This window comes from Lagopus muta, chromosome 4 (assembly GCF_023343835.1).
Source record: "Lagopus muta isolate bLagMut1 chromosome 4, bLagMut1 primary, whole genome shotgun sequence".
Taxonomy (NCBI): domain Eukaryota; kingdom Metazoa; phylum Chordata; class Aves; order Galliformes; family Phasianidae; genus Lagopus; species Lagopus muta.
Window position 1 is genome coordinate 31,844,593 of NC_064436.1, and position 20,123 is coordinate 31,864,715.

At 41.8% G+C, this 20,123-nt stretch overlaps 1 long non-coding RNA gene across 1 annotated transcript; it reads left to right on the forward strand.

Moving 5' to 3' along the window:
• The first annotated feature begins 15,990 nt into the window (after positions 1 to 15,990).
• Positions 15,991 to 19,585, forward strand: LOC125692358 (uncharacterized). The gene is made up of 4 exons (XR_007376606.1): positions 15,991 to 16,090; positions 17,074 to 17,235; positions 17,899 to 18,003; positions 19,201 to 19,585. It is a non-coding gene; the product is annotated as an uncharacterized LOC125692358 (long non-coding RNA).
• Positions 19,586 to 20,123: the final 538 nt, after the last annotated feature.

Sequence of the window (20,123 nt, forward strand, 5' to 3'; positions counted from 1 at the left end):
ATTAACTGCAGGGATCCTTTCCATTGATTTCAGTGGATGGTGGATTATGCTGGTAGTATAACACAAATTGCTGCTTCTTAATTAACCCCTCTACTCTCATCTGATCTCTTCAGGTTACTCTCCTGGTGCATGAAAGAATAGGAACTGAAGCCTTGGTCTCAGGTAGCAATGAATGTCATCAAGAGTGGGTTTCAGCCAGATTTTCTCTTGCCCTCCAGCCAATTTGGTGCCTGTGTTGTTTTTATTTTTTAATGATGACTGAAGAGAAATGAAAAGAGACTTGCTCTGTAGTAGCATGTAGTAACATGCAGGAGAAGCTCAGGACAGATTCATAGCATAGAGACCTTGAAATTTGTTATTGCTCCCGTTGGGGCAAGTTTGTGCCAGATCCCACTGTTTTTCTTTTCTGCTGCTTTTTAGCAAACTGTAACATTTTACTTTGACCAGCTTTAATCTGGGGACCTAGAATAAGGGTGAGCAAGGCTAAGTGTTGTTCCAAGAGCAAGCTGCATGTGTCTGACTGAGCAGAGGTGGTCACCTTTCACTTTGATGTACAGGTAGAGAATCTCAGAGGGTTTTTGGAGGTAAAATTGTAGATGCAGAAGATATTGAATAAGCAAACTTGAAGCATGATTGTTATGGCATATGTAAACAGTTTGTCTTCACAATGCTGCTGTTTGAATTGGTAAATTCTCTATTTTAACACACCAAAAATATAATGCATGCAAGAAAGTGAAATACTGACAAACCATCAGACCCCAGCTGTTGCCATTGCCATCTATGGCAGGCAGGCTACAGACTGGTGTGGCTTAAGACCTGCATTGCAGCAGTTGCTGGAATATATTTTCTGCAGTTACTGAGGAGTTTTGGAGCCTACATGTGCTACTTTGAGAGCTATCATGGGTTTAGATCCTTATAAACATCTCACTTTGATGGGACTCAGGATGCACTGAGGCAGGACAAATCTGAGGGATTTGTTGAATGTTTAGATGTTGCTGTTTTCAGTGGGAACTGTGCTAGGTGGCACTTGCAATTTAATCCTTTCGATCCTGAGTCACCCAAATATCTGCTTCAATTTTGAAAATGGTAGTAAGGCGACAAAGCTTAGCAGGGAATGTGGTTATTTATGTCTCACTATTACAACAGAGAACAGCAAAAGTATTGTTGTAGGGTACTTAGTGCAGGCTGGTCACTTGCGTGTGTCGTGGGAGATGGAGCCAAACTCCATAGTATGATATACAGCAGGCACAGTAGCAAGGACTCTTGTGTGCAGAAAAAATATTTTGAGAAGTATATTTAGCCTACCCAGCAATAAGGAGTCACAGTAAATTACCATAGTCATTTACCTGTGTACTTCTGCAGTTGTTCCCTTAAAAGAAATGATACGTTATTGATAACCCCATTTCAGAGGGGAAAAAAAAAACAAACAAAAAAACCAAAAAACTGATGTCATGCTTTTTTGTCAGTTTGCTTTTTATTTAGTGATGTTTTTGAGAACGGTGTTTTAGAAACTGCTGTATGCTTTCAAAGCCATCTTCTGGACATTGCTTTCTCATGACCTATGTATCAGAGTGAAATTATATTAGTAAGACATCAGAAAGTGAGTGACTACAGGAGTATCCTCAAGCCTGAGGTCATCTTGGTGTCATCTAAATTATGCTTCTCCTTTAATATAGCATGCTGGAGGCACATCATGCTCTAAGTCAGCCAGCATCCCTAACAGGACAGCACTGTGTCCCAGCTGAAGACCTGACCAGTGGGTTATCAGGCTGACAGAGAACAGAGATTCTTTGCGTGCCAGTTTTTTCCCCAGTGGTGCATTTTTGTGCCTCTGTGCTTAGTGCAGGGGATGAAGGCAAAGAAAGGCAGAATGATGATTGAAGGAGGAACAGTGTTGTTTCCAATGAGAACAGAAATCCTATGCTCTAACTGGGGCTGGCAGGACCGGCTCACAGCTTTGCCAAACCCATACCCTCACAGTAACTGTCGTATGGGATGTTTATCTGCAAGTTATTTATTTCATATTGCAGTGAAAGGGAAACAGATTCACTGTTCAAAATACCATGCTAGTCGCTGGGAAGCCAAGACATGCTGCTTGGCAGGCATTTTTGCTTTATTTTTCTGCTTTGGAAAAGGGCTCATTCCTTGGGACAGTGGTGGTTGGGTTACAGCTGTTCAAGCTTTGAACAGCTTTGTTTTTTATTGCCAAAACTGAATAAAATGTAGAATTCTTCCAAATGTGCACCAGCAAAGTTTGAAAGGATGTTATGTGAGTTTTAAAAACAACAACAACAAAAAACCCTGTAAGAATAATCACTGTTAATCTTTACAACCAAGTATAATTTAAAGCATCTGTAGTAGAAAACAGCCTGAAGTTGGCTAAGAAGAGATATCCAAAATTGTTTTGTATTGCATTGTCAGGAAGGATAACAGCACAAGCAAATTGGAGGCTCTGATCATTTGCCCATGCAGAAGATGCACCATGCGCCATGTTTTACTCAATTTGAAAGAAACATTTTCATCTTGATATTATTCAAAAACCTAGATGCTATTAAAAAGGCAGAAGCACCTACAGATTGATCTAATCCTGTGACTGTAACTGAAAAGACAAAATAATATTGTATGTAGAAGCCTGCGCTTTTGGTAAGGCCATAAAATGTTAAAAGATCAAGATTATTAAAAACTTGAAGAAATGACAGCCAAGGAGAGAGAGTCAAAACGGTTCTGCACAGAACTGAGTTCAGGACATACATTTTAGCAGTGTCGTGTTAGATGATTCAAGTGCTAAACTAGTAAATGTTAATATAATATTAGGAAATTATAATGATGAATATAGCTGGATACCATCTGGTATTAACTCAGTTCCCAGGGCATTTAAAATTCTGATTGTGCAGTTCCTTGTAGGATTACTGGGTTGGAAAGCTGTAGTGAGGAATGTTGTAATTTGTCTGGTGCTAGAATTACTGAGCAGCCAGCCAGTGCCGAGTTTTGATGGAAAATATCTTTTTTTAAATAAATAACACGTTTCAGGGAAAGAGCGCGGGTTTTTGTGTGTGTGTGTTTTTTTTCCCCCCAGATAATTTGGTTAACGTTGATGCTTTCTGGATGCTGTAGCTCTGTAGCCTCAGTCTCGCTTTTCCTTACAATCTAAGAGGTTCTCAAGAAGCCCAGCTGTGCCCACCGTGCCCCTCAGCCCCTGCCTGGTGCTGGGTTCTCCTCCCCAGGGCTGTGCAGGGCACTGAGGATGTGCCCTCACCCAACCCATGGGTGAGAGTCAGCAGCTGAGAAGCACAAACTGCATTTCCCAACTCGCTCCTTCTAACAGGTCAGCTTTCAGGATTAGGGCTGATTTTTTGTTTCTACTTGCTTTTCATAGCCCAAATAATCTTTTTACACAGAAAAACAAGGCTTTTTTTGTCCCACTCACGTATACTCTTTGACTTAGAGGACCAAATGAGGTGTTGGCTATTGTAGGGCATTTAATCCTTATTGTTTATTAGATTTAAAAGTAATGCTGAGGATAAGACAGGCAGTAGCATATGGTATCACTAAGGGATGGAATGAGCAGAAATTATAAGTAGAATCTTGATGAATAAGGATAGCCAAAGTTTAAGTCAAGTAAGTTTGTTAAGCAGGAATAGCAGAGCAATAAATGTGTTATGTTTCCATAGTCTGCAAGTCCATAGAAAGAGCTTTCACCTTATTAACATATTTATATACAAAAAATCCTATTATCTTAAATTTTATATTGTTATCAGAAGAGGTTTCCAGCACCTCGAGTACTGTACACATCACTGAACCTGTGCTTAGTAGATGTTTCCATATATAAATGTCAGAAATCTCTCTGACATTTAATGTGCTTACATAAGTTATATTTCTTCCGTAATCAGCAACTTTCTGTTAGTGTTTTTGGAAGTACTCCTTGCTCTTGGTGGCTTATTTTTGTCTTTCTTTTACATTGCTCTTTATTCCGTGCTGTAATCTTTACGTTTCTTGCCTGTTGCTGCAACATAGCAACGGAATTTGCTGTGCCATCTCAGCATTGCATTGGTCTTTATTTCACTTATGGCACTGAGTGATTCAGTTTAGAAACAGAAATTGTGTTGCCTGCCCTGAACCTTTTGGGGTCCTTCGAGAATTTGTGATTTCACAGCTAATGTCAGGGGTTTCCCACCTTAGCATCAGCCATTGGTTCCCCAGAAATTACTGATCTTAAGAGAACAGGGTGGCTGAGATGCAGAACAGCTCTCTATCTCCTGATGTATAAATGTCTGCTGTTTCCCCAGCTGTCTTAATTAGGCAGATCTGTGTGGTTCAGAAGGCTGATAAAGCTCCTGTGATCCTCTTCTCAGTGCCGTTCCCTTCAGGCAAAATGCAGGTGCATCTCCGCTTCAGATTGTTTTGATAAAACATAAAGGAAGGATTTTCAGAGTAGTTTGGGCTGCTTTGCTTCTGAGGCACCTAGATGCATCCTTGGGAGGACCTGAAATTCAGAAGGACAGGCAGAAAAAAAGGCATTGTGCCACTGTTCTCCTCCTTTATTCCCTATTTTCAGGGACTTTCTGCTACTGTCCCAAAAGAACCTTTTGTGTCTGTGTATGATTTAAAAAAATACAGAGTGGAAGAAGAGAAACCAGGGTGTGCATTGATGGTGGGGCAGATGCTAAGAAACATTCCTCTGGGCAATATTTGTTTGAGTAAAAGGCCCAGATGATCAGAATACTCAAGTTCTCCCAAGCTCTGGTTTCAAGATCTTTCTGTTCTGTCTCTCACAGGATGCAGTCCAACTCTCTCACTGATCATCTTTATAATTTTTCATGGCACCAGCAAGACCTGTGGCGAGTCCAGTGTGGACAGAGCTATTTTCTGCCCACCCTGAGATACCGTCGCAGCACACGTCTGACTGTGCTATTTGCTAGCAGCTCAGATGCTGGAGCACCATAGTTCCAGCTATCTTCTCACCTATGTGTCTGTAGGTTATCCCAATGCCATGGCAATGAAATTGCAGACAAAAGGTTCTCAGCTGTTTGATGAATTTCAGCATTTGTTTAAAATCCATTTCACTTAATGACTGGGGATTTTTCCTCGGACGCTGGCACTTGAGGGCATTTAGGCACGCGTCTGTATTGCTGGGGGGTTTTCTGTACTTTTTAGTGAAGGTAAAGTGACTGTGATTCAGTCTCCCTTCCTTCTTTCTCTCCTGATTCCTCTCCACTTTGATGCTTTTTCTTTCCAACAGAGGAGTGATAAATGGCCCAGAGTGGAGTTTGATGAGGTCAGGAGTTACTATTGGCTGTAAATCCTTCCTGCTTGTTGGTTCAGCAGCAGTCTCTGGCCTTGGACTTTTATGGCTGTTCAAGTGGAGGAGGGGACAGGAGCAGGATGCGCTGCCAGCACACCAGAGTGATTTGCCAAAGGGTTTTATTTGATAGCTTCATGCCTAAAGAAACTCCTCAGAGCCCCGGAAAAGAAGGCAGTCCTTTAATCAGCTCTTTGTTTCTAGCTGGCGCTCTCCTTCTTAGGGAGAACCGGCCGGCCTATTGCTCATGGAGCCATAATGTTAAGAAGAGATCATTAGAGCTCACCATTAGGATGAGATGATCTCTGAACACAGACAGCTTAGATACAGAGATATGGAGATAAATTGCTGTGTTAACATTTGTAGCTGTGTCTGTCTGAATAAGCAATGTATTTACTTCAGTTGACATCCAAGCGTGTGAGGTGAACCTGCATTATTTTTTGGCATTCTAACAACCCACCATATAATGCATGCTGCAGTGTTTGCAGACTATCAACTTGTAAATCCAAGGTAGTTGGTGGCTACCTAAAACCACCTTCACTGTGTTGATTCTGGCAAAAGTGCCAGAGGGTAAAGGTATTGGGGAATGGTGAGCATGGCAAAGGAGCTACTCTGACTTAGTCCCAAGCACCTGTGCCCTTGCTGCACATAGCAGAGCAGGTAAGGAGAAGCAAATGGACAGATAAAAATGTAGCCTAGCCTGTGTCTTTTGAAAGTTTCACTGGCTCAGGCAGCCTGCCATTCTTTTTGCATTAAAGAATTCAAACAGGGATGGAAAGGAAACATGCTTCCCTACAAATGAGTGCAAAATGAGTGTTGCCGCTTCATGTTATCGAAGCGTTTTATTCTTCTCAAATACCACCGTCACCAAGTAGGTCAAGAACTTGTATCTGTAGTTGGAGACCTCTTGAGCAGGAAATGAAGCACGTTTATTAGTGGGTAGAGAATAAGTTTATTCTTTACACAGAAGTATGTTTAAAACTCAGTGGAACAGAAGATGTTTTTCTAAAAAATTTAGAATCATAGTATCATTAAAGTTGGAAAAGAGCTGAGTACAGAGGGATGATCACCTCCCTGGTTCCTGCTGCAACACTATTTTTGTTAGAAGCCAGAATACCATTGGCCTTGTTGGCCACCTGGGCATACTGTTGGCTCGCATTCAGCTGTGCTCATACCAACACCCCCAGGTCCATTTCTTCCACGTGTGGAAGAAGTGGCTACTCTGCCCCAAGCCTGTAATGATGCCTGGGGTTCTTGTGGCCAAAATGCAGGATCTGGCATTTCATCTTGTTGAACTTCATCCCTTTGGCTTCAGCCTAGTTTGTCCAGATCCCTCTGAAGTGCCTTTTATTCCCAGGCACATGGAACACTTCCTGCCAACTTACTGTCACCTGCAAACTTACTGAGTTTACTTACTGAATTACTTTAGTGAAGAAAAAATGAAAGCTTATATGTAAAGAAAGCTTGTTCAGAAACACTTTCACTCTGTAATTAGACAGTTCAATGAAACCAGAAGTACAATGCCACAATAGAAGAGCTATTCAAAATGCAGCATTCCTCTCCATTTCTCATGCTTTTTTAAGCTTTGGTTTTGTTAATACCATTTAGTAAAATCACAACTCTTCTGGCTGGCTTTTTAGGTTTTGTAATGATATTGTTAATATTCAAGGAGGAGGACAGTCATTAAAGGATTGACATCAAAAATGATGTTTATTTATTTGGATTGCTAGGAGGTGTTGATGTCTTCTGTGTTCTCCGTCTTGTCTCTTTAAACCTGCTCGATCATACAAAAGAACATGAACAGAAGAATTTGCCTCCAGAACTTTTCATTATTAATGATGCTCTATGACTAAATTGGAAATCTGCTACTGTACCCCAAGGGGGTGATTAATTTAGCAGACTAGGAGTTTTGATTAAAAGGGAATGAAATGTCTGACACATAGTCTATTTATCAGTTATTATAATATTAAAACACTCTAATCATTGTGGTGCCTAAATTAAGGCTTCACAGCGCGAATGTCACTTCATAGTGCTCTTGTAGTTCTGGCTGCGTGATACAAGTTTATTATCAGCGGGCACCTGAGAATGTATGAGTATATAGAGATCTTCAATAGGAATAGAGTGGTTTAGTAAGAGCTCTGCTCTTTACCTCTTCTTGTTGAAGAGGAAGTGAGCACAGATTTTAAGATGCGATCTGTACTAGTAAGGCACATGCAAGATGCAGCTTCTCTGATGTCACCAGGAATTTATTGCACAGACTTCCTCAAAACTGGACTGAACCTAGAGATTAAAAAAAAATCTCAGCTAGCATAAGAATCTAAGTCAAAACTAGTTTCTTACAGAAGGCAGGTGTCTTCTGAGATGAAACACTTGCAATAACAATTTTGTGTCTTTAAATTCAAGGTTAGGGCAGGAATCAGCAGCAGTCAATCAAGAAAGAAAAACAGCTGTTGGTGCCAACCACGTGCCATTTAAGCAAGCTGCAGAGTCAGAAGTCAGAAACCAGAGCAGTGGGTCACGTGATTCTGTAAAAATGCCTAAGAAATAGCTGTAAGCCATGGTATTGACTTACCAGACCTACTGAAAGATTCCAGGAGGGAATACGGAGGTCATGGGGCACTGTAAGACCAAACAACACAGTGTTCATGAAAGATGGAGTCAAATAGCGGTGGTGGATGTTGCTTAGTGTTAAAGTTTGAAATCAAATCAGATCAATAGAATAGCCCTGTCAGCAACTCAAGTTTTACACTTAAATAGGAAAAATACTGCATTACGACTAAATTATCCATTGACTGACCAGGATAGTAACAGTGAGACAGTGACTGTGACATTTTGAGAGAGATCAGAGTGCTTCTAAGGGCAGCAAACACAATAAAGATAAACAATTTCCATGACCCCTTTGTAGCTTGGGTAAATGTCATATCAAGGCCCAACGTCAAGTCTGTTCTTTGAGACCATCAGTGACCACTTTATGGAGCAGCAGTCAAGGAAGCCACAAGAGCAGCTTCTAAGAGCCAGGCCAGAGGACTGTGCTTAGTTTATAACATCATTGTCAAAGGTCCGCTCTGCTGAAGGGACCGTGATGCAGGTAGATTAAGCATTCCTGCAGATGCAAGGAAAGCTAAAACATCTACTGCTGTCACGCTTGATTTTAAAATGGAGAAGCTAGACAAAACTAAAAGAGTAAAGTCCTACTGTGTAACATAGAGACAGTTTAAAGATGGTGATGGAATCCTAGAGCAAATGTATCCTATTTATCACCTTGCGGACAAAAAAGAAAAAGAAAAAAAAGAAGGAGGAAACTAAGATGGCTAAACAGCAGGAAAAGTTTATTACTAAAAGCAAGAATATATCCTTCAGATAGATTGGGCCTGACAAATGAGAAAAATAGAAAGGCTTGTAGACCCAGACAAGCAGATAATAGGGAAAAATGCAGTAAGAAAGGCCAAAAGAGTTGGAGAAATTTACAGAAAGCACCAAAAAATCCCTAGTAAATCCTGTTTCAAACACAGGAGAAGCAGGAAGCTTTCTGGAGTCTGTAGGACCAGTAAGCAATAACTATGCAGAAGGAGTGCTTAGAAAAGTGAGATGTTTCATGGTATTTGCTGTGGAGGATCATGGGGGACTCCCACAGTGGGATGTCTTTCCTGGCAGGTTGATGAAATAGGGCAAGTGTTACCTCCAGTGTGCACTCCTGGCTTATGTCCTGGTAGCAGAAGACAAACACCAGTTTAACATCCTTTTTAAGTGTTTCCTGTGAGGTTCCCAGAATCCCACAGTGGTAAACCTAGTATTTGCAATAAATACGTTAGCAAAAACTGTAATAATAATGGAATGAGTGGGAACATCAGTAAATATCAGTGACAAAGAGCTATCTGGGGGTTTGCAATGAAAATCATGATATACAGATCTGTCGGGTAGGACTGGAGGAGTGGATGGGCCAGACTGGTGATATAACTTACATGGATTTTCAAAAAGCATCAAAGGGCTGTTAAGGAATGCAGGTGCCATGAAACGACAGCGAGGTGCTTCAGAAAATTGATTAAAATTGGGAAGTGGGAGGTAGAAGTAAAAGGTTGAAGTTGTCACTGTGGAGGAAAGCCACAAGTCTGGTTCTGAAGGGATCTGTGCTGTGGTGTTTGGTAGGCTCACAAACAAGGTGAAGCGGGGCTGCAGTCAGATGGTGAAGTTGGATTATGAGCTCAATTTTTTCAGGGAAATGAATCAGTTTGCAAAATGACCATCTTAAATTGAGAGCCAGGTTAGGAAAGTGCAGATGAAATTCAGTGCAGATAAACAGAAAGGAATGTAAATAGGAAGAAAGAGTCCCAATATTTTTATCACTCAGGAACAGTGGGTTTTTTTTTTCTGTTTTTTTGTTTGTTTGTTTTGTTTTGTTTTGTTGGATATTGGTAGATAAATTGAAGTGATTGTCAGTTCAGAGCTTTCAGCAGTGGTCAAAAACTCATAAAATTGAATGCTAGGAACAGAATAGACTAAGTGGAAACCGTAATTATGCCACTTTCTAAATCCAAGCAGTACATCCACTGCGACTAGCACGTGGTGCCCTGCCCTCTGCCCCTCAGGAAACACATCAGATGTGAAGGAGGAACGGAGCAGGATGACCAAAGCAATGTGGGTGCACAGTGGCTTTTGTGACAGGGACACCTGAGTAGATTAAGACTTGTCACCTTCGAAAAGAGATAGCTGAAAGGAAGAGATTTGATACAAGTGTATAAAACCATATGTAGCCTGGAGAAAGTGACTGAAAACAAAATGTTCTGCAGATTGTTTTGGAGGCAAAGATCTGATAGGAATCACGTCAAATAACGCTCGAAGGAAATGAATTCAAAATAAATTAAATACGCCAAGGTTGGGGACTTCCTTGTCACAAAAAAGTTGTGTGGCATGTTACTGTTATAGCAAGAGTCACACAGCTTCAGAAAGCACTCCAAAAATTCAAGGATGAAAAAGAATACATCAGGAATGATTAAAACACAAAGATGTCAGCTTTGGGTCTGTTAAGTGTCCAAGGTAAAAACTAGCCTGGAAGAATATTCTTCCACAAGCTCATCCTGGTTTTATGCAGTCTTACAGACGTCTGTGCTGCTTGCTGTACAATGAGATGCAGGGTGCTGGGCGAGGCAGCTTTGTTTTAAGTAGTAGTGTTAAGTGTGGCTGGAGAAACATCTCAAGAGTTTTCATTTTGGATCTGCGGCCAAATGGGAAGTAGAATGAAGTTGAAATATTCTTTACCTTCTGCAGTACTTAAACAGGTCAGTCCCTTAATGACATTTTGTTTCCATTTTCTTTTACTTCTTCAGGTACTTAAATATTAAGTGCTGTGTAATATGCTATCCATTATTTATGGCAAGTGTGTGTATTGTACATTCCCTAAGACATCAAGCCATCACTATTGCCCTCAGGATGGGTAAATCACATTGCTAGAGAAGAAAATAGGCTAGTAACATTCAGTGTAAGCCTTTTTCCTCCTAAAATCTGAGATACAGTGAATGAAAGTGTGTTGTGCCAGTGGAAGGAGGGGTTGCACAAAGATCCCACAAAGCATGGGTACGCTGAGCTTTCTAGGGTGTTGTTTGGTTTTGTTTTTTGTGGTGGCTCCTCTGAGAGGTGTCTGTAGTGCCATAGGATCCAGGGTCATGTGAGAATTAGGGTTTCTCCCAAATACAGAGCAGCCCCTCTCCACAGGTTAGCCTGGGTGGGGATCCAGAAGTTGTTTGCTTTGTCCTCCACACTACATATGCAGAGATATGTCTCTATGAAGACAGGCACAGAAGTGAACACGCAGCTGAAAAGAGATCCAGAAATGAAAATAAGGGGCCGATGAGGATGTGTTTTAAGAGAATCAGGATGCAAAATCAAAGAGGGAAACTTCAGGGATACAGAGTCTTAAGATGCATTATCAGAGAACAGCGCTTTGCAAACAATGCTTGTAAAAATGCAACAGGGCAAGGGGAATGTGCCCTAGGAATCAGTGGCAGATATGGGACAAGGGGGGTCTCATCAGTCTCTGTTTTCTGGATTAGTTCTTCTAGCAAAAAAAAACCCAAACAAACAAACAAAACAATCAAAGGGATCTGTAGGCATTGAGATCTTCCGTGGGGTTTTGTTTGTAAATTAAAAAAGCAAAAACAAACAAACAAAAAAACTGTCAGCAGATAAATGCTTCCTGAAAAAAAGAAAGGAAAACCAATCCCCAGAAAGCCATCCTCTGCACACTGAGCAGGTATGTTCTGCTCCTCCCCCTGCCCCCAAAGGGCAGGCTGGCTCACTGCCCACTCCTGCAGGTGAGGATGTGTGAGCACTGCCTGGCTGCTCTGCTCCCTTCCTTCTACTCCCCTGGTCCCTGCAGCTGCTGCTGCATGAGAATAAGGAGGATGTGGCTTTGTGTGAGACACAGTACGGTCTTTAGGAGACTCTCTGCAGAGTCCTGCAGTAATGCATATCTTGAACCGGCAGTGCTGGAGGGCTTGGTGCTTTGCTCCTTTGTTTGCCCATTCAGGGAAAATATTGCAGTTACCTCCATAGTTTTAAAAATGATAGAAGGCAAAACGTTACCTGGCAGGGTGACAGGGGAACTGTTGTGCACAGAGAGAGCGTCCGTGTGTTATCCAGCCCTGTTCAGTTATTCCTGAACAACTGGAGCACATTGCCGGACTGTTCCCTGCAGAGATTCCTGCATCTGACAATCTGCTTTTGGCAGGATTTAGCACTGAAAATCAGCAAGTGTGAGTGAGGCACAAAGTGCTCAGCCTGACGGAGGCCTGAGGATAACCAATGCATGGAAGTGTGGGGAGTTTCTACATTTCTGTGAGAATGCTGCATTCTGTATAGTCTTTTTCAGTATCTTTAATTCATTGTTCTGGATGTTGTTTTAGTGACCTGGAGCTTGCCAAGGTGGAAATTGTTAGAGAGAATAAACCCGTCTGTGAGTTAGTGACAGAAATACTGCTGCCTTTTATCTGCTTTTCCTGCTTTGATTTCTCAAGAGCTTACCTGAGCTGTCTCTTGTCCAAGGGCTGCTTTTATACCTGTGCCAGTAAGTGGTGGAGCGCTCAGGAAGGGCACAGCACAGTGGCAGCCTGGGAGGGAGGCAGTGAAAGGCTGCCTTTAACACTGCTGTACCTAGCAAACCCAATTTTCAGCTGTATGTGTCAGCGTGGCAACTCCTCTTGTTCCCAGCCGGCATGCTACAGGGTAATTGAGAATACGGCTTATTGCAGGCTTTTGTTTCTCTTTCAAGATTCGTTCCTTTTCATTCCTTTCTGTGCTGAGTATAATAAACAGAACAGGAGCTGTAGGCAGTTTGGCAGGGGAAACAAGGTTCAATAACTTTAAAAAAAAAAAAAAAAAAGGCAGAAAAACAAACAAAAAGCAGGTCAGTAGAGAGCTGGAAAGATGGAAAGATGCCTTTGACAGAAGAAAAGTAGAGGAAGGAAAAGAAATATCCAAGCTGCTTCCTCTGCCCTTCCCAGTCAGTGTGAATGGAGGCTGTGAATGAAGGAATGCCGAGACTTCTCTGTTTCCCAGCCAGGCAGGTGGGGCCTTCCTGGTGCTCCCTTACTGCTATCAGATCTGCTGACATCAGCATGGCCCACAGCAGAGTTGCTTGATGGCCCTCATCACAGGAGTGAGGCTGTTCGCTACGTGTGGGGTTACAGTGATCCCAGGTGGCCCAGTGAATCTGAGTATTGCAACTGGGCTCTTAATTCCATAAGCAGCCTGCAGAGAGATCTCTTTTCTCTGGTGGGCTGGGTTTGGTGAAAAATTGAAAGAAAAATGACTGAAGGAATGAAAGAAATGTATTCTGGTTCTGTTTTATTTGTGTGTGTCAAGCTTTTGTGTACATAGAAATGCAGATTTATGAGATCTCGAGAAAGCAGCACTTGTATCAATTCCTTCCCCGGAAGAATCTAATAACTGCCAGGTTCTCTTGTTGACACAGGGAGGATCATCATTTGGATGTAATCCAAACACTAAGTTTTACAGATGAGCCTAAGGCACTGCTAGTGACATATTATCCCATGTCTCCTCATAGTGATATTCCCCTTTTCTGAACAGGCATAGATGAATCTTGAGGCAGATGTGCTTTAAGAATCCCTGTTTCTGTGTTTTACTTGGACTATGCAGCTACAATTCGGGCAACTAGAAAAGTGCTAAATAGCATTCGCTGCCCTGCTGGGGCCCCTGCTCTGCCCCCAGTAGCTGCCAATGGTTTGGACAGAAAGTGTACCTCGTACCACAAGAACGGGGCACTTGGCGCTCCTGCCAGGCAAGTCAGCTGAGATAATCCGCTGCCTGCGACCTCATTAAAACAGCCTGATTGGGGCTGCTAATCACATAAATAAAGAATTAAATCATTGCATTAACCTTCCGCAGGGAAACCTGCCCTGGCAACACTGACAGAATTAGATCTATTAATTATTTACAGGGTCATTTGATAGAAATGTATATAGATGGCAGATTATGAGCACTTGAAGTTAGCCATAAATTATTGCTCTGATAAGAAGTTTTTAATATTTTCTCTTAATGTCCTGAATTAAAAGCCACCTTGCTTTTATCTCCGTAAGACAGTAGCATCATGCATCATTTACTGCAGGTAGATCAAACAAATGCCATGACCCAACAGCAAGGATTTGTGCACTCCTCTCTTTTTGTGAGGTTCTTTGTTTTGTTAGCTGTCCCTCTTGTGCAAGCAGGATTTCTGTAGCTAAATTTGGGGCCAGTTCCTCACCCACTACTCAGAGCTTCTGTGGTGGCAATCACTTGCCATCACTGTGTGGCTAATCTGGCTCACCAGCTATCTCCGGCATTTCCCACTGCCGCAGAGCACTCAGATGCTTTCTGCAGTGGCTCTCCAGTGTTAAAAGTATTCAATTTCATTAAATGCTGCGTTGCATTTCCCTTCTATCTAAGGATTGCTTGGAAAAAAATGCTCTTGAATCAAATGGGATGATAAGTTCATTATTTTACTGATTCTACTGGGCTTGCAGGAATGACAATGGCACTAGATAGGCTTGTTTGCTGACCAGAATTTGAATGTGTATCTGCAGCTAGCACACAAAAGATTTGGGCATGTGGAGTGGAGGGAGGGTGGGGAGACTGAAGGGAAATCTGTCATTATTTATGGAAATATCCAGTATTCATGGAGCCATCTGCTGTGAATGATTTAAGTCTGAGAAGTGTCATAAAATGAGGAAGCATAATGTAAAAAGAAAAAAATAAAATAAAAAACCTGGCATCGCTCAGAAACCTGAATGTGTAACCTCAGAATCTCTCTTTTTAAAGATGGTTTGTAAATCCTCTGCCAGATTGAGAGATAAAGATAGATGATATTTCTCAGGTTTCTCTCCTCACCCTTCTTGGAGCAATTCATTCCATTTGTTCATTTCCAGCTTTTTAATTATTGATCATGTCTTTTCTTTTTAACTTCCTCACTGTTTGGGGCTGAGACAAGGGGGTGTTAAGAAAAAGGTGTCTGGGAGACTGCTTAGACCTTGAAGCATTGAGAAGGTCTTTATTGTAGCCGTCATTTTCTCAGATATCGAAGCATCTGCTTTGTTGCCAGAATTCACATTAATATTAAGAAATTTTATTATGAGTGGGACCCTCATAATGCTCCTCTGGGCCCAGTCACAGGCAGAGACTCGCCTGCTGTCCTGTACTGTGTCCTTTCTGATTGTTCCTATTCCTTACTCATTGATTTGATCATGTTCTTCTTTGCACAGTCAGTACAGACAGACTGTGGGGAAACTGAGGCAAGAAAGAAGTAATAATATGCAGAGCAACACAGTGATCTACTGACAACGCTGGGGACAGGCTCTACTTTTCTTGATTATTTCTCTGGGAACAGAGACATGCTGCAAGTCCTTTTCTTGGGAGCAGCTGGAAATCCCTGTGATAAGTTCTGTCTATCTTGCTTCTCTTATTTTGGTTAGCTTTTTAGTGGCATGGCATATTACTAGCAGGTGCTGTGGTGTACTTGTGTGCATTTGTCTTGCTGTACTTCCTTTCATCTCTATCACTTTGTTCTCTGGCTACTTGTGGCATGTTAGAGTAGAAGTTGATCTTCAGCCGCCGTGGTGTCTGCAGTCCGTGGCTATGTATTTAGAAATCTCCCTACTATTGCTCTGACTTTTTAAAATACTTCCTTGCTTTATAATTTGCCATTAGTTACGTTGGTTAATCTTGAAGCCGTGCAATAGTCCTGTTCTCCATACAGCTTTTCTTTCTTCATCCAGTATTCCAATTCCATGCCTTAAAAATTCCATCTCCAGCCTAGCAAGCACATAAAAATGTGCTGAAGCACCACAGATTTTGATTCTTCCCTCTTCTGCAGGCTTGCTTCAGTTCTCGAGGAGCTTGTGGTTACCTCAGCTGAAATGATCTCAGAGGTAGGTTTCACATTTGATGCAAGATGCCTTAGCTCCCATTTCAGGAGGCAGCATTGTTTTCTCAGCATCCCCTTAGCACAAGAAACAACTCCTTTCTTCCATGTGTAATTTGTAAGCTTTCAGCTGTGGGTTTGTTGTTTGTTGGTTTTTTTTCCCCCCCAATCTCTGCAGATAAAATCTGCAGAAAGAGAACCTGGCTGTGGATTACAAAGTTGTGGGATAATAACTGTAAGGTGTTAGACAGATCATTTATTCCCTTCCTTTCTTTAATTATATAGGACTTGTTCCAGCTACATTCATGCTGAGTAGGATCTCATTCAGCAAACAGCCTCTCAGTAATCAATATGCCTGCGGGGGAGGAAATACAGAGTGCCAGGTAAGGGAACCTTTGCTTCCTGCCCCAGGTCACTCGATTCTCTCAGCTCCATCAAAAGTTCTGTTTAGTCCAGTAATGAGAAGCTGATTGCACTGAGACATCTGTGAGGTACACAATTGTGCTGTCTGCAGCACATTGAAGAATGGTCCTTTGTTTGCTTGGGACACCAAACCCATTGCAAAAAGCAATATTTGCAGCTAATCACCATAGTGATTTGAATTTTCATTTAGCCTTTGTGCTAATAGAGGCAGCTGGAAAAGGAAAAAAAATCAGCACAAATAAACATAACTACTAAGTACTCTCAGTTTTCAAAACCAGGAGCTGCTGGAAGTAAATGCTGATGCCTCCAACTCAAGAAATCTTTTAAATGTGAAATGATATATATGAGGCCAGGAGAGGAACACATTTTATCTTGTTTGCTTAGACTCCAGAATAGATCTCTGAGTCTCTGGACATAATGATTGCTTAGGCAAGTCAAACACTGTATATCACCTGCTGAGCATCTGATTCATTGACTCAGTGGATTGAAGCCAATTTAGCCAGCTGGAATCTGTAATATTGACTTCTATGGTGTGATACTGATCTATATTACCCAGAGGAGTTGGCTGAGAGACAAAGAGAGGTTGCATTTCCTTTGGGTGACAACTTTCCTGAAGGCCAAGGTGGACAGAATCTGTCTCACAAAGCCTGGTTGTCTTAGAAGTGGTGTATATGGCCCACACAGTACTATGAGATTTTGTTTTTCCTGGACTTTCAAGCAGGGTAGCAATCAGGGACAACAGCCTCTTTCTCTGGCTCTATCCCTCTATTTTGAGCTATTATGATCTTATTGCAGTCCTGGTATGGTTTCTCTGCACATACTGACTTCTACTGTGCAGACCCCTGTGCTGATCTGAGAGAAGAGAGATGACCCAGCTCCAGCTTTCCCTTCTGTCTTACCAAAGAGGAGGCAGATGTCACAAACCACCCTCCTTGCTTTTCAGAGAACCCAGCAAGGCAGTATAAGTCACAGCCATGAAGAGCAGCTGGAGACAGGCAAAGCAAGGCAAGGCCCAGCGATGTGAGTACCAGGCCACCCTGCTGCCCAGCACTGTGGATATTAGAGTGACAACGTTACAGTACTATTGCTCGTCATTATTTCCTAGGTAAGTAAGTGACTACACTTTACTAAATCTCTACAACTTCTGTATCTCCATAAGAAAAAAAAAAAAATCCACAAGGAAAAAAGGCTAAGCGGAATTATCTGTTGTTCTTTATTATGATCAAAATTTTTTCCTCTTTTTTTTTTTTTTTTTTAAGATTTATGAACCTCTATTTAATTGATTCATCAGCAAACTGAAAAAGCTTATTGTGGGTTCATACGCATTTCCATAGGCACGGGCTCATTCATTCCCATGCCAGATGTCAGAAATATGTGATCCATGCAAATGGAGCCTGGCTTGTGGCAGACTGCTGCCCGATCTGATTAACATTGTGACTCCAGTTCACCCTGAGTAGGAACAGAGCTTAGGTTTTGCAGAATTCTAAGGCTAGGGGCTAGGCACAATTAGAAACGCAGAGCTGAACTCTGGTGTCTCAGAGGCTCAGTTTTGCTGTGCTAACACTGTTACTGGGATCAGATATGGGAAAACGATGCAATAAGCAGAGTCCTTTACCCACAGGGCCTTGGAGACTCTGCAGTGCCTCTACCCAGCCCTCGCAACTGTTTGCAGGGGTAGAAGGGACTTACCTATTAGCTTGAATTCAGGGTCATGCTGCATCCCTCTTTGGCTTGCTTTTGACCCTTCTATTGCTGTTATTCCCCCTAGGTCACAGAGTACCAGATTGCTGATGCAGAACACCGTTTCACTTGCTGGGTTCTCCAGGGCAGCATCAGGATTTATTTGTTGTTTTGTGGAAGAGACGCTCACTAGGTGAGTCAAGTCCACGAGGCCAGGACCACGTGTCGGCACCTCACAGCTTCCTCTGGGCATAGGGATTCTCTTTAGGGAAGGTACACTTTTTTGGGGCTGGTTGAGATTTTACGTTTTCTAAGGCAGGGCTCAGCCAACCGTGGCCTGCTTTTATTTTTGTTGTTACTAGCATTATTAGGACACAGCTTGTTTTCCAAGATAACAGTGTGGAAAAACAACAGCAGCTTGCAAACTCTTTCAGTATGCTGGTTGCAGGTTGTGCTCTTTTATCAATGTCCTACTATGCTCACTGGAATGGTTTATAAACTTTGTCTTGCGAGCTATAAAGGCAATGAAAATATTGAAATACATCTCTCCCTTCCCTGTCAAATAGACCTTCCTTCTTCTAGTACTTTTCTATCTGTGAGCTGTATTGTAGGGATCTTGTTTAGCATTTAAAAAGCTACTGCTGCACTCTATTATCAGACATATTTGTTAAAACATGCATATGAAAGGATTTGTAATTGAAGTACAGCTTTGATATATTTAATAGGATGTAAAACTGCCATCCCTTTTTAATAGGAGATGCTTTATGTGCATTAGTAGTAATATAATAATGCCTCTCCACTGAGCTCTACCCATTAGCAGACTTTTTTTTCTCCCTTTCTTTTAGTTAATCTTAAAATTTTAATGTAATCTAAACACATTAACATCTTTTTTCTCCCCTTTCTATACTTGGAAGTGCTTTGAACTGAACTTTGTTTCAAATAAGAGATAGCTACAAACATGGCATCAATATGCAGTGCCCCGGCACTGCCTGACAGATGGCCCATAAAGCACAGCATCTCCTTGCCTTGGAAATGGTAACAGTAATGGGAGTGTAGCTGTATGTGGAAGTGAGCAAGCAAGTGAGCACGTGCAAGAATAACCTTGTAAACAGCACACCACGGTAAGCGTGTGCTTTTGTATATTCCCATGTCTCAAATGTAATCAAACACCACAGCAGCAGAAATAGAAAATGTCAAAAAGAAAAAAAAAAAGTCTCTTTAATAGCTGTCTCCATTTTGCAACCTCAGAATGCTTTACAAAAACTCATTACAATTCAAAAAATAAGTATATAAGCTGGCAATCTTTAAATACGCCCAAACTGACCAGTGGTTTAGGGTACTTGTGGTTTGGTGCCTCACTTTACGCACAGCTGTTTTCTGTTCCCTCCAGACCTCAGGATCATGCACTACTTTGCAAGCTGGCTATCCAGAATTGGTAAAAAGTGCTCTGAAAAATCCTGGATGCGTCTCATGACCGTGTCAGAGAAACAAAGGTAAGATTCCACTTGTCCTGATTTCTAGACCATACCCCACTAGCATCCAGCAGTGTTTATTAATCGTGGTTGTTGTAAGAGTATTCACAAAATGTCTGTGATGACGTTGCTTTGTTAAGAAAAGGAGCCCTTTCAGAAAGAAAATCTCTCCACTTTGATTCAGATGCACTGCTGTATTGGCCATGATGAAATTCCCATTGTGACTGTGTGAGTGTACTTATTGCTTTTCCTGAGAACGTCTTTTGATTCATTCATTCGCTAATGTCTTGGAGCATTTTGAACATGAAAATGTTGTGCCAGTGATTTGCAGGAGATAGATAGCTGCAAGCCATGGATGCAGTGCTTTCAGAATACAGCTTACCACCCTCTGCACATGTTCACTTTACTTCAGTACGTGTGAGCAGGCACACTGTGTAGCCATGTTTGGGTGACTGTTGGGATGCTGCTGTTATCCAGGGTGTTTTGTAGGAGGTGGTCACAAGGACAAGACTCTTTGACTCTTCTCCAATTAATTTCTGAATGAATGAATGTTCTCTAAGCTGATAAATAACTGTAGGATGGTATAAGCGCTCTGTCATCCTCCAAGTGTGACATAGATGCAGCTTTGCAGCTTTGTTTATAGAACTGTCAGATTCCAGCTTGGGACTAAAATTTCCAAGTGTTTCATCTATTGCTTTTTTTTTTTTTTTCCTCCTGCAATTTAAACGTGGCTCCTCTGGCCTGCATTGCAGCCCACAGTCATGTCAGTAAAGGTGCACATTTATTCAAACAAGAGGTCTGAAGCTGTGTATGTAAAAACGTGAATATGTTATAAAGTTTA